This window comes from Mytilus edulis, chromosome 5 (assembly GCF_963676685.1).
Source record: "Mytilus edulis chromosome 5, xbMytEdul2.2, whole genome shotgun sequence".
Lineage (NCBI taxonomy): Eukaryota > Metazoa > Mollusca > Bivalvia > Mytilida > Mytilidae > Mytilus > Mytilus edulis.
The window spans coordinates 80,360,885-80,373,171 of record NC_092348.1 but is presented as its reverse complement, the minus strand read 5'-3'; the positions used below and the strand labels follow the sequence as shown (position 1 = coordinate 80,373,171).

At 38.3% G+C, this 12,287-nt stretch overlaps 1 long non-coding RNA gene across 1 annotated transcript; it reads right to left on the bottom strand.

Moving 5' to 3' along the window:
* Positions 1-4,303: 4,303 nt before the first annotated feature.
* LOC139522535 (uncharacterized) lies at positions 4,304-7,310 on the bottom strand. Its single transcript, XR_011664468.1, has 2 exons — positions 6,893-7,310; positions 4,304-4,566 (listed from the first exon to the last, which is right to left on the bottom strand). It is a non-coding gene; the product is annotated as an uncharacterized lncRNA (long non-coding RNA).
* Between the last annotated feature and the right edge of the window lie 4,977 nt (positions 7,311-12,287).

The window sequence follows — 12,287 nt, the reverse complement described above, 5'->3', positions numbered from 1 at the left end:
GGTCCGGTTCGGAACTTTGCCGTTGATATATGCCGAAAAGTACCGAATGTATGCATATGGTTAATACGGAAAATTACGTTAAGGGGCACCTTTGAACCTCTGTGGTCGCCAGACGGGCCCGGATCCCAGAAAAATATTTAAGTGGGGAATAGCTTGGGTCAATACCTTTAAAATGAGATAGGTCCGGTTTGGAACTTTGGCGTTGGTATATGCCGAAAAGTACCGATATTGTGGTTAATACGGAAATTGACGTTAAGGGGCACCCATGAACCTCTGTGGTGGCCAGACGGGACCGGATCCTAGAAAATATTTAAGTTGGTAATAGCCTTGGTCAGTACCTTTAAAATCAGCCAGGTCCGGTTCGGAACTTTGCCGTAGGGATATGTCGAGGAATACCGAATGTATTGTTGATATAGAAAATACATGTACGGAAATGGACAATTTTGAACCTCTGTGGTGGCCAGACAGTGCCGGTTCCCAGAAAAATTTTGAAGTGGCGAATATAGCTCGGGTCAATACCTTTAAAATGAGATAGGTCTGGTTCGGAACTTTGCCGTAGAGATAAGCCTAGGATTTCCGAAAGCATATGTGGTTAATATGAAAAGTACGTTAAGGCACACCTTTGAATCCCTATAATGGCCAATATCTTTCATTAGTACAACATCTCCAAATATAGATAAATTAAGATGGCTTCTTATAATGCTAGTAAAAAAGAACACGAATATAAAGTGTATGGAACTTGTTTGGTAAACTTCTTTCATTGAAACAGGTTAAATTTAAAGTAGGGGACGGACACAGTTTTAAACTTTAAAGAAAAGAATGTTTAAAAAGGTGGACAGAAAAAAGTCTTAACTGGTGTCCCAAGTGTTAAACACTTAAGTCCAAAGGTATCGCATCAAGAATTGTACTGACGAAAAAGTACAAAGTTCTTTTTATGAACCTTAACTTAAAAGACGGTTCAGGATTTGATCCGCATCGGAAAGGTCTTGCGAAAACAAAACAGGTGTGGGTGAAAGTGGTCTTTGTTCCATGAAAAGGGTAACCTAAGTCCTTAAACTCTTGATTCAAACAATAAGATTTGCAGTACCAACCTTTTAGCAAGTATAGGCTTTGACAATTTGCCCAAGATTATAAAGGATACTTTCGTTATGCGAGTATTAATGTGGTGAAGGCTTAAACATCTGGACTACGTCTTTACCAAATAATAAACCACTAACGGATTTTAATCTCCCACCAGCATGTTTCGATAGAATACACATCCTCAGACTCTCTAGATTTTCCTTGTTTTGGTCTTAAGCTTCTATTGACAACTAAAGTTTCAAGAGTTCATCAATGTTTTATGCGTCGAGTTTTTAATCTAATTTACCTCGAGTTCTTGGTGCAGAGTGGTCTTAAACTCATCTACCTTTTTCTCGAGTTCTTTAATGACTGTATCATATCCTTTCTCTAGTCGTTTTATATCTCTCTTCATCTGGTTACACGCGGATTGTAATTTTAATTCTAACGGTTTCGTATCGTGTTTCAATTGACGCATGACTCGTCGTTTTGTTGCAGCATCCGTATTATTATTCTAAGATTTAATGTTAGTGATACGATTGTTGTTCATGTTCAATTCTTCAAGCAATTGACTCCTATTTATTTCTCAATTTCCATAAAGTCCAAATTTGTCTGTCTTGGAAACGCAACTTCATCAAGGTTTTCCTTCAGACAACAATTGTGATAAATACAAACAAAAGTGTCCACAGACCACTGGTGCTCTTATCTAAAGTTCATCGGTGATGTAGTAGATCTTAAGTTTCAAGTAATTTACCATAACGTAAGGGGGAATTAAAGTCCGTAAGAATCAAAATACGCTTTGCTTGTTGTCGTCTTAAACTAACACGTCCAATGGGTTCCAGGTCTCATAATGGAAGGGTTAAAAGGTCATCAAACACGTCTTGCTATCGTTAAATGTAATGTTCTGTCAATTGACTTGTTTCTTCGTTCCTTTAGCTTTCCTAGTGTGTTGACCATCACCCATTCGATATTAACACATCTTGTAAGAATCCATACAATGTTAGCCATCATTTGACCACCACATGCATACCAATCATTTTTTTTGTTGACGTTGGTCGGAATTCGAAAACGGGTTGTCCATACAATAGTTTGATGTGTCAATCTTGTTTTGAATGTGAGATATGTCTTTGTAAAAGTCGTCGGTTTAAATTTAATAGGCTTAACTATCAGTGTCGGTAAACAATTGTCGAACTTTGTTCCCGTTGGTTTACGCACAAAGTCCAAATGAATGTCGTACATTTAAAATCTTTGAAATGTCTAAGATAATTGCTCCTTAGTACACAGGCTTGTTAAACTTTAGTTTGGTTTTCTTTATGTTTACTACTACCATGGACTCGTTATACACCACGAATTGGTCACAGTTGGGTGTAGCTATTAGTTTCAACGGTTGCTTATCAGTAGTCATTAATATTATATTCACCCGTTAACGTGTGTTTTCCATGGTATTTTCAAACATTGAGTTGTTCATCAGTTTAAAGGAATACTTTTCAGATACGATGCTGGCTATGATTCTAAGGTTAGTGTTCAAGTCAATGAAAATTTTAAGCCAAATTGATTGTTAAAGTTTTGACACACGATGCACTTTGGTTAATACCAACCATTGGAAACAACAATGTTTCAAATTTCTAAAAATAAAATTAGTAAATACATGTAGTACATGAACATAGTCAGCCACACTAATGTGTTTATTATTAAGTCGGTCAGCAGATAGTAGTTGTGTTTTCGTCATGTCGTAATGACCCTTCATGAAATCGTAAGATAAACATTTTATTTTTAATCATTTATCATAAATTCATTATTCTACCTAAATCACGACTTTCATACCTTAAATTGGTTCAACTTTAAATTCTAAGCTAAATATATAAGGTGTCGGACGAATTTAACATAAACTTACACGAATCAATGAAAAGCATTTCTTACCGGTAATTGACAGTCTAAGTTACATTTTTTTTATGTGCTGCACCACGATACTTACCTGTCGAACGCTCGTGATCACGCACTTTGTCTTCACCTAATTCATCATCGCACATGTGACAATCTTAACTCGCTGTAAAACATTGGGATCTTCTTCAGTCATCACCAGGTCTTTTATCAATGTAGATGTCTGCAATCGCCTTCATTATCTCTTCCATACAAGCCACAAATATCTGAACAATGTCTTCCAGTGAGTACACTTTTGCTTCTTTATATTCCCTATGAGCATACTGGACACGGTAGTAAAACCAGAAGGTGTATTTTGTTAGTTAACATCCGTGTAAGCTTTTAGTTTGTCAGGTTGGCAAGTGTCTATCTGTTCTGAGCTACATTGAATGTCAGCATAAATAACATAACGAAATCGCATTTTACGTTGGTACTATGTTGTAAGATATTGTAATGGTATCTTCTTCTGGAATTTCGATTTTCACTCCATTCATCTTATCACAATACATTAAATGTTCGTCTAAAAAGTCCTCACTTTAACAATGATTGAAACATCTTCGACAAAAACACTTTACCATTGTGGGATGACACTTGGGGACTTAAAAAAATGTGATAATAGTTATCAAAGTACCAGGATTATAATTTTGTACGCCAGACGCGCGTTTTGTCTATATAAGACTCATCAGTGACGCTCATATCAAAATATTTATAAAGCCAAACAAGTACAAAGTTGAAGAGCATTTAGGATCCAAAATTCTAAAAAGTTGTGCCAAATACGGCTAAGGTAATCTATTCCTGGGATAAGAAAATCCTTAGTTTTTCGAAACATTCAGTTTTGTAAACGGGAAATTTATAAAAATGACCACAATATTGATATTCATGTCAACACCGAAGTGTTGACTACTGGGCTGGTAATACCCTCGGGGACGAAACGTCCACCAGCAGTGGCATCGACCCAGTGGTGTAAATAGTTATCAAAGTACCAGGATTATAATTTTGTACGCCAGACGCGCGTTTCGTCTACATAAGACTCATCAATGACGCTCATATCAAAATATTTATAAAGCCAAACAAGTACAAACTTTTTATCCAACAGTAATGATGTTTAGTAGCATTGGTTAAATACAACGTGTTTGTGTGAGTTCTATTCTTTCTGATGTTTTTTGAATTTTTAACGGGTACTTTTTTGTATTTTTTGTATTGACTCACTCGTAAAATGTACTTTTCTGATCCACCTATTCATGATGTGATTGTGAGAATACAGCTCACGTTAATAATGGCCTTCTTCTGTGCTAGTTTTACTGAAAGGCGTAGATAAGACTCAAACTTCAGGGATACAATTTATTCATATGAAGGTGTACTTCTACAATATGACTAACGTTCACTCACTTCCATCACGCATGCAAGTTGCTATGCTTTCTTTTGCCTTTTCTATTATTACTGTTAGTTCAGTGTCTTAGTTGGTTGATTCAGTAATACTAACTTGCCATGCTTGAGTTGACCTTAAAAGTGGAATCACTGTCACCTGTTGCAAGGTTTTTTTTACCAACTGTACTAGAAGCACCTTCGATGCCTACTTTAAGTTGTCTTCTGAAATTTTACGAATCAAATGTATGTAAAGCACTTTGACTTGCCTTAAAAATGAATTAACAAATGGTTCAATAAACACTGTAGTTCTTTTCTACCATCTTTCATCTTAATAACAGGTTTCTTAGCTATGTCTTGTTGCAGTTCTTTTTCCTTTATCTTGATCCATATATAAGGTATACCACGTTTCTTTGCTTTTAGTATTAATTAGGGATGTCAAAAGATCTGAAATTTAATACTCGGATACTCGGTCATAATACTCGAGTACTCGCAAGTACTCGGATAAATCTTAAACGTCTATTGAAAAGTTTAAGTTAGATTTTAGGTGGGATGCAGTGCTTTTGTTATTACCTTTCATAAACACATTGACGAAATACAAACGTACTACAAACATAGCTTGTTCCTCTGTTTTTTGTGTCAATGAAACAATAAATAAACGACTGCCGTTTTTACAAATAACCTATCATAATAGCAATTATTGTTTGTTTACGTGTTTATGAACCAAATTTCAATAAAATCAAAATATTTTATAAGCAAAAATCAAAAATATTTGCATTTTAAGTCCGACAAAGTAGACAATATATTTAGCATCTGTTCCTGAGGAGTTGGTATTTTTTATAACACGACTTGTCTATTTAAAATTTGTCAACAACAATTATGATATTGGACTTCAAATTACTTGTGCTTTTTCGGGTTGCTCAGTATTACTTTTTCTGTGGGTTTTTTTTTTTTGCACTATCGTTTGTCTGATTTTTTTTCTTTAGCCATGACGTTGTTAGTTTATTTTCAACTTTTGTGGTTGAATGTCGCTCTCATACTTTCGCATATCTCTAAATTGTAAATTAAACAATTATAGTTAAGCTTTAAAAAAAAGAGTAATTAAATTAATTGAAATATACATCTCATACCAATCAGAAGTCTAGATTAACAAGCAAAGGTAAGTTTTTACGGCTTGTGATGAGTTAATTATTAATCCATGAAAGTGTTGATCCGTGTACAAACACCGTTAAAAATGTCTCAATCAGTTGTGTAGGGTTCCCCGCAGGTTACTTTGATTTTGTGTTCGTTTAAAAATATGATCTGGTCAACAATTTCAGACAAAAGACTGTTAAACTCTCTATTTTTTTGTTACAAGGAATGCACATGAAAATATTCCCTCGGAAGGAAAGGACGTTGCTGGTACTACTATAACAGATAGTATCCTCAGGATAAACATAGTTATGTTATTAATTTATTTTATTTGAGTATTACGAAGGAGAAATTTCAACAGAACTAAAATTGAGTGGAAATGTGAAGAGAACTATCTCAAGATGTATAAAAAGCAAACGAGTATCCGAGTACTAAAACTGTACTCGAGTACTCGGTCTTCCGAGCGAGTACCCGAGTACTCGAGTACTCGTTGCCATCCCTAGTATTAATTCATTTGTAGTGAACACTTCTGTATGGGGTAACACTTGATGCGTTTTGTCTTCAATAAGCTTTACCAACACGTCTTTTGGGTTTATACTATATCCTTTTAACCCCAAATCCTTTGCCATTCGATGTAATTAGTTTACCGTTATTTGTAAATGACCCGTTGGTATTGTCTTTATAAACCTAGCGTAACCTCTTTATTATGTATAGCATGTATATTAACAGACAATCTAGGCGTACCCAGGTTGTTTTTGTTTGTTAATGCCATTGTTTATTTAATACTTACACACATATGTCTCTCTTTTATGATTTTTTTTTTTCAATTTTACACCCCTAACCAACACTTGTATTTTTTTTAATCTAATGTTTACTAGCTGTGAAAAGAAAAATAAGGACACGTACTACTACGCGGTTTTCTGTCTAATAAGGGTATAGGCAGTCGTACTTCTGATGAACGGTCCTTCCAACGTTCTTGTTTCGTAATACAACCCACTACAAGCCCACACCTTACTTGCTACCCGTTTTATTGACTTCAAGATTAGTAGGTAAGTATCACAAATTATTTCATCCCCACTTGTAGTGTCAATAATTTGGTTCACCTCACTTGTTGGCAGGTCCTTCCATTTTTGTTTTTCTTTTGTGTGAAAGGTATTCAGATCAATGAAGTAATATTGATTATAAGATGCCTTCATAATCCTAATACTTATAAAAATATTCCTATATTCTGTTTTTTTTTCAATTTAAAAAATACCACCCCGTACTCCTATTCAAATTATAACCCTAACACCTCTTACCCTAACACACCTTACTCTAAAACCTTAAACACCTTAATGAGCAGTTTTAAATCAGACTACTTTAACTTTTACACCATGATGCTTATTTACCTGTATAATGTTACGTCATAACTTTTAATTACTAATATGACGTCACTTTTTTCACTGTCACCTTCCTACTTTCACGTTCACTGTTAATTACTAAAATTGAAAGTGTTGCAGCATTCTCTATTCTACACCACTGGTATGAACCCAGGCTATTCACTACTTGTTTTATATAATCCAGAGCCATCTGCATTACAGTGGTTCCGAAATTCATATAACGTATTTAACTTACAAACCACATATTCGGAACATCTTAGCATATCCTTACGGCAAAGTTCCGATTTAAAATTTTCTGGGATCATGGCAATCCTGACCACAATTGGGGTTAAAAGTTGTGCCTTAACATATTTTCATAATAATCATGTCAGAAAATACACAAATACAAACATTATGCTATGGTAACGTTGTTACCATAACGCTATAGTGAGTGACGTTATTGTATTATTCATTAGCTATCATGACGATTAAACGTATATAGAACACACAACGCATTTATTGAGATTTTTTTAACATTTATGGTGCCGTGACGGACGTTAAAGGCAATACGTGTCGGCAACAGAGCAGCAGTGACGAAGCTATGGATCAAATTCGAGGAGCTGAAAGAGAATCCTGAAAACGTCAAAATGGAGGAATTCAAAGCCATAGAGTATGCCGTAACCCAGAAAAAGAAGATTATTCATGATTTAAACGAGAAGATGAAAGAAATTCAACACGAGGATCACATTGAACAAGAAATTACAGACTCGGGTGAGTATATGTTTGATTTAGACAGTAAACTAAGGCAAATACGAAAACTTAAGCAAACAATCAAATCCCCCAACAATAATTCTAATTTAAAAGAAAGTAAACAATGAACGCTAACACTGAATGCTATATACCTACATCAAACGCTATTTATACAAACACATCAGCCGTTTACATGCTAAACACTAGAAAACGAATTCCATCGGAGGAAAATCCTACCGGAAATCAATCAAGCAACTTTATTGGTCCGATTTTACAATCATACAATACTCAGGAAGATTGTTCGTATATACAACCACCAGCCCAACTACCAAATGTATTTAGTAATGTAAATCATAGATTATTTTAATTAGATTAGCCACATTTTGAGACTTTTACGAATGTACCATACACTAAAATAGTAGCCTTACACCAATACAGAAATTTAGTTATCTGAAAGCCAAGCTTATAAGAACCGCCGCTCAAACCATAGCAGGATTTGCGCTTACGCACACCAATTATGAGACAGCCGTTTGTTTGCTAAGAGAGAGATTTGGAAACTCACACAATTTTTTAATGCTTACATGAAATCACTCATGAGCTTACCCGCACCGACAAATGATGCATTTAGCTTGAGATCTTACGAAGACAAACTTGAATCATATGTGCGAGGATTAGAGTCACTTTGTCAAACACCTGAGATGTATGGTTCGCTTTAGTTTTGGACAAGTTACCGATTGACATGAGAAAATCTATTGCAAGCTCATTTCAAAGGTATTGATCCAAGCTATTTGCCAGTTAAATATTTTTCTGGGATCCGGGCCCGTCTGGCCACCACAGAGGTTCAAAGTTGCCCATTTACGTATTTTCCATATCAACCACACATTCGGTACTCCTCGACATATCCCTACGGCAAAGTTCCGAACCGGACCTAGCTCATTTTAAAGGTATTGACCCAAGCTATTCCCCACTTAAATATTTTTCTGGGATCCGGGCCCGTCTGGCCACCACAGAGGTTCAAAGTTGCCTATTTACGTATTTTCCATATCAAACACACATTCGGTACTCCTCGACATATCCCTACGGCAAAGTTCCGAACCGGACCTAGCTTATTTCAAAGGTATTGATCCAAGCTATTTGCCACTTAAATATTTTTCTGGGATCCGGGCCCGTCTGGCCACCACAGAGGTTCAAAGTTGCCCATTTACGTATTTTCCATATCAACCACACATTCGGTACTCCTCGACTTATCCCTACGGCAAAGTTCCGAACTGGACCTAGCTCATTTCAAAGGTATTGATTCAAGCTATTTGTCACTTAAATATTTTTCTGGGATCCGGGCCCGTCTGGCCACCACAGAGGTTCAAAGGTGCCCCTTAACGTAATTTTCCGTATTAACCATATGCATACATTCGGTACTTTTCGGCATATACCAACGGCAAAGTTCCGAACCGGACCTAGCTCATTTTAAAGGTATTGACCCAAGCTATTCCCCACTTAAATATTTTTCTGGTATCCGGGCCCGTCTGGCCACCACAGAGGTTCAAAGTTGCCCATTTACGTATTTTCCATATCAACCACACATTCGGTACTCCTCGACATATCCCTACGGCAAAGTTCCGAACCGGACCTAGCTCATTTCAAAGGTATTGATTCAAGCTATTTGCCACTTAAATATTTTTCTGGGATCCGGGCCCGTCTGGCCACCACAGAGGTTCAAAGGTGCCCCTTAACGTAATTTTCCGTATTAACCATATGCATACATTCGGTACTTTTCGGCATATACCAACGGCAAAGTTCCGAACCGGACCTAGCTCATTTTAAAGGTATTGACCCAAGCTATTCCCCACTTAAATATTTTTCTGGGATCCGGGCCCGTCTGGCCACCACAGAGGTTCAAAGTTGCCCATTTACGTATTTTCCATATCAACCACACATTCGGTACTCCTCGACATATCCCTACGGCAAAGTTCCGAACCGGACCTAGCTTATTTCAAAGGTATTGATTCAAGCTATTTGCCACTTAAATATTTTTCTGGGATCCGGGCCCGTCTGGCCACCACAGAGGTTCAAAGGTGCCCCTTAACGTAATTTTCCGTATTAACCATATGCATACATTCGGTACTTTTCGGCATATACCAACGGCAAAGTTCCGAACCGGACCTAGCTCATTTTAAAGGTATTCCCAAGCTATTCCCCACTTAAATATTTTTCTGGGATCCGGGCCCGTCTGGCCACCACAGAGGTTCAAAGTTGCCCATTTACGTATTTTCCATATCAACCACACATTCGGTACTCCTCGACATATCCCTACGGCAAAGTTACGAACCGGACCTAGCTCATTTCAAAGGTATTGATTCAAGCTATTTGCCACTTAAATATTTTTCTGGGATCCGGGCCCGTCTGGCCACCACAGAGGTTCAAAGGTGCCCCTTAACGTAATTTTCCGTATTAACCATATGCATACATTCGGTACTTTTCGGCATATACCAACGGCAAAGTTCCGAACCGGACCTAGCTCATTTTAAAGGTATTGACCCAAGCTATTTCCCACTTAAATATTTTTCTGGGATCCGGGCCCGTCTGGCCACCACAGAGGTTCAAAGTTGCCCATTTACGTATTTTCCATATCAACCACACATTCGGTACTCCTCGACATATCCCTACGGCAAAGTTCCGAACTGGACCTAGCTTATTTCAAAGGTATTGATTCAAGCTATTTGCCACTTAAATATTTTTCTGGGATCAGGGCCCGTCTGGCCACCACAGAGGTTCAAAGGTGCCCCTTAACGTAATTTTCCGTATTAACCATATGCATACATTCGGTACTTTTCGGCATATACCAACGGCAAAGTTCCGAACCGGACCTAGCTCATTTTAAAGGTATTGACCCAAGCTATTCCCCACTTAAATATTTTTCTGGGATCCGGGCCCGTCTGGCCACCACAGAGGTTCAAAGTTGCCCATTTACGTATTTTCCATATCAACCACACATTCGGTACTCCTCGACATATCCCTACGGCAAAGTTCCGAACCGGACCTAGCTTATTTCAAAGGTATTGATTCAAGCTATTTGCCACTTAAATATTTTTCTGGGATCCGGGCCCGTCTGGCCACCACAGAGGTTCAAAGGTGCCCCTTAACGTAATTTTCCGTATTAACCATATGCATACATTCGGTACTTTTCGGCATATACCAACGGCAAAGTTCCGAACCGGACCTAGCTCATTTTAAAGGTATTCCCAAGCTATTCCCCACTTAAATATTTTTCTGGGATCCGGGCCCGTCTGGCCACCACAGAGGTTCAAAGTTGCCCATTTACGTATTTTCCATATCAACCACACATTCGGTACTCCTCGACATATCCCTACGGCAAAGTTACGAACCGGACCTAGCTCATTTCAAAGGTATTGATTCAAGCTATTTGCCACTTAAATATTTTTCTGGGATCCGGGCCCGTCTGGCCACCACAGAGGTTCAAAGGTGCCCCTTAACGTAATTTTCCGTATTAACCATATGCATACATTCGGTACTTTTCGGCATATACCAACGGCAAAGTTCCGAACCGGACCTAGCTCATTTTAAAGGTATTGACCCAAGCTATTTCCCACTTAAATATTTTTCTGGGATCCGGGCCCGTCTGGCCACCACAGAGGTTCAAAGTTGCCCATTTACGTATTTTCCATATCAACCATACATTCGGTACTCCTCGACATATCCCTACGGCAAAGTTCCGAACTGGACCTAGCTTATTTCAAAGGTATTGATTCAAGCTATTTGCCACTTAAATATTTTTCTGGGATCAGGGCCCGTCTGGCCACCACAGAGGTTCAAAGGTGCCCCTTAACGTAATTTTCCGTATTAACCATATGCATACATTCGGTACTTTTCGGCATATACCAACGGCAAAGTTCCGAACCGGACCTAGCTCATTTTAAAGGTATTGACCCAAGCTATTCCCCACTTAAATATTTTTCTGGGATCCGGGCCCGTCTGGCCACCACAGAGGTTCAAAGTTGCCCATTTACGTATTTTCCATATCAACCACACATTCGGTACTCCTCGACATATCCCTACGGCAAAGTTCCGAACCGGACCTAGCTTATTTCAAAGGTATTGATTCAAGCTATTTGCCACTTAAATATTTTTCTGGGATCCGGGCCCGTCTGGCCACCACAGAGGTTCAAAGGTGCCCCTTAACGTAATTTTCCGTATTAACCATATGCATACATTCGGTACTTTTCGGCATATACCAACGGCAAAGTTCCGAACCGGACCTAGCTCATTTTAAAGGTATTCCCAAGCTATTCCCCACTTAAATATTTTTCTGGGATCCGGGCCCGTCTGGCCACCACAGAGGTTCAAAGTTGCCCATTTACGTATTTTCCATATCAACCACACATTCGGTACTCCTCGACATATCCCTACGGCAAAGTTACGAACCGGACCTAGCTCATTTCAAAGGTATTGATTCAAGCTATTTGCCACTTAAATATTTTTCTGGGATCCGGGCCCGTCTGGCCACCACAGAGGTTCAAAGGTGCCCCTTAACGTAATTTTCCGTATTAACCATATGCATACATTCGGTACTTTTCGGCATATACCAACGGCAAAGTTCCGAACCGGACCTAGCTCATTTTAAAGGTATTGACCCAAGCTATTTCCCACTTAAATATTTTTCTGGGATCCGGGCCCGTCTGGCCACCACAG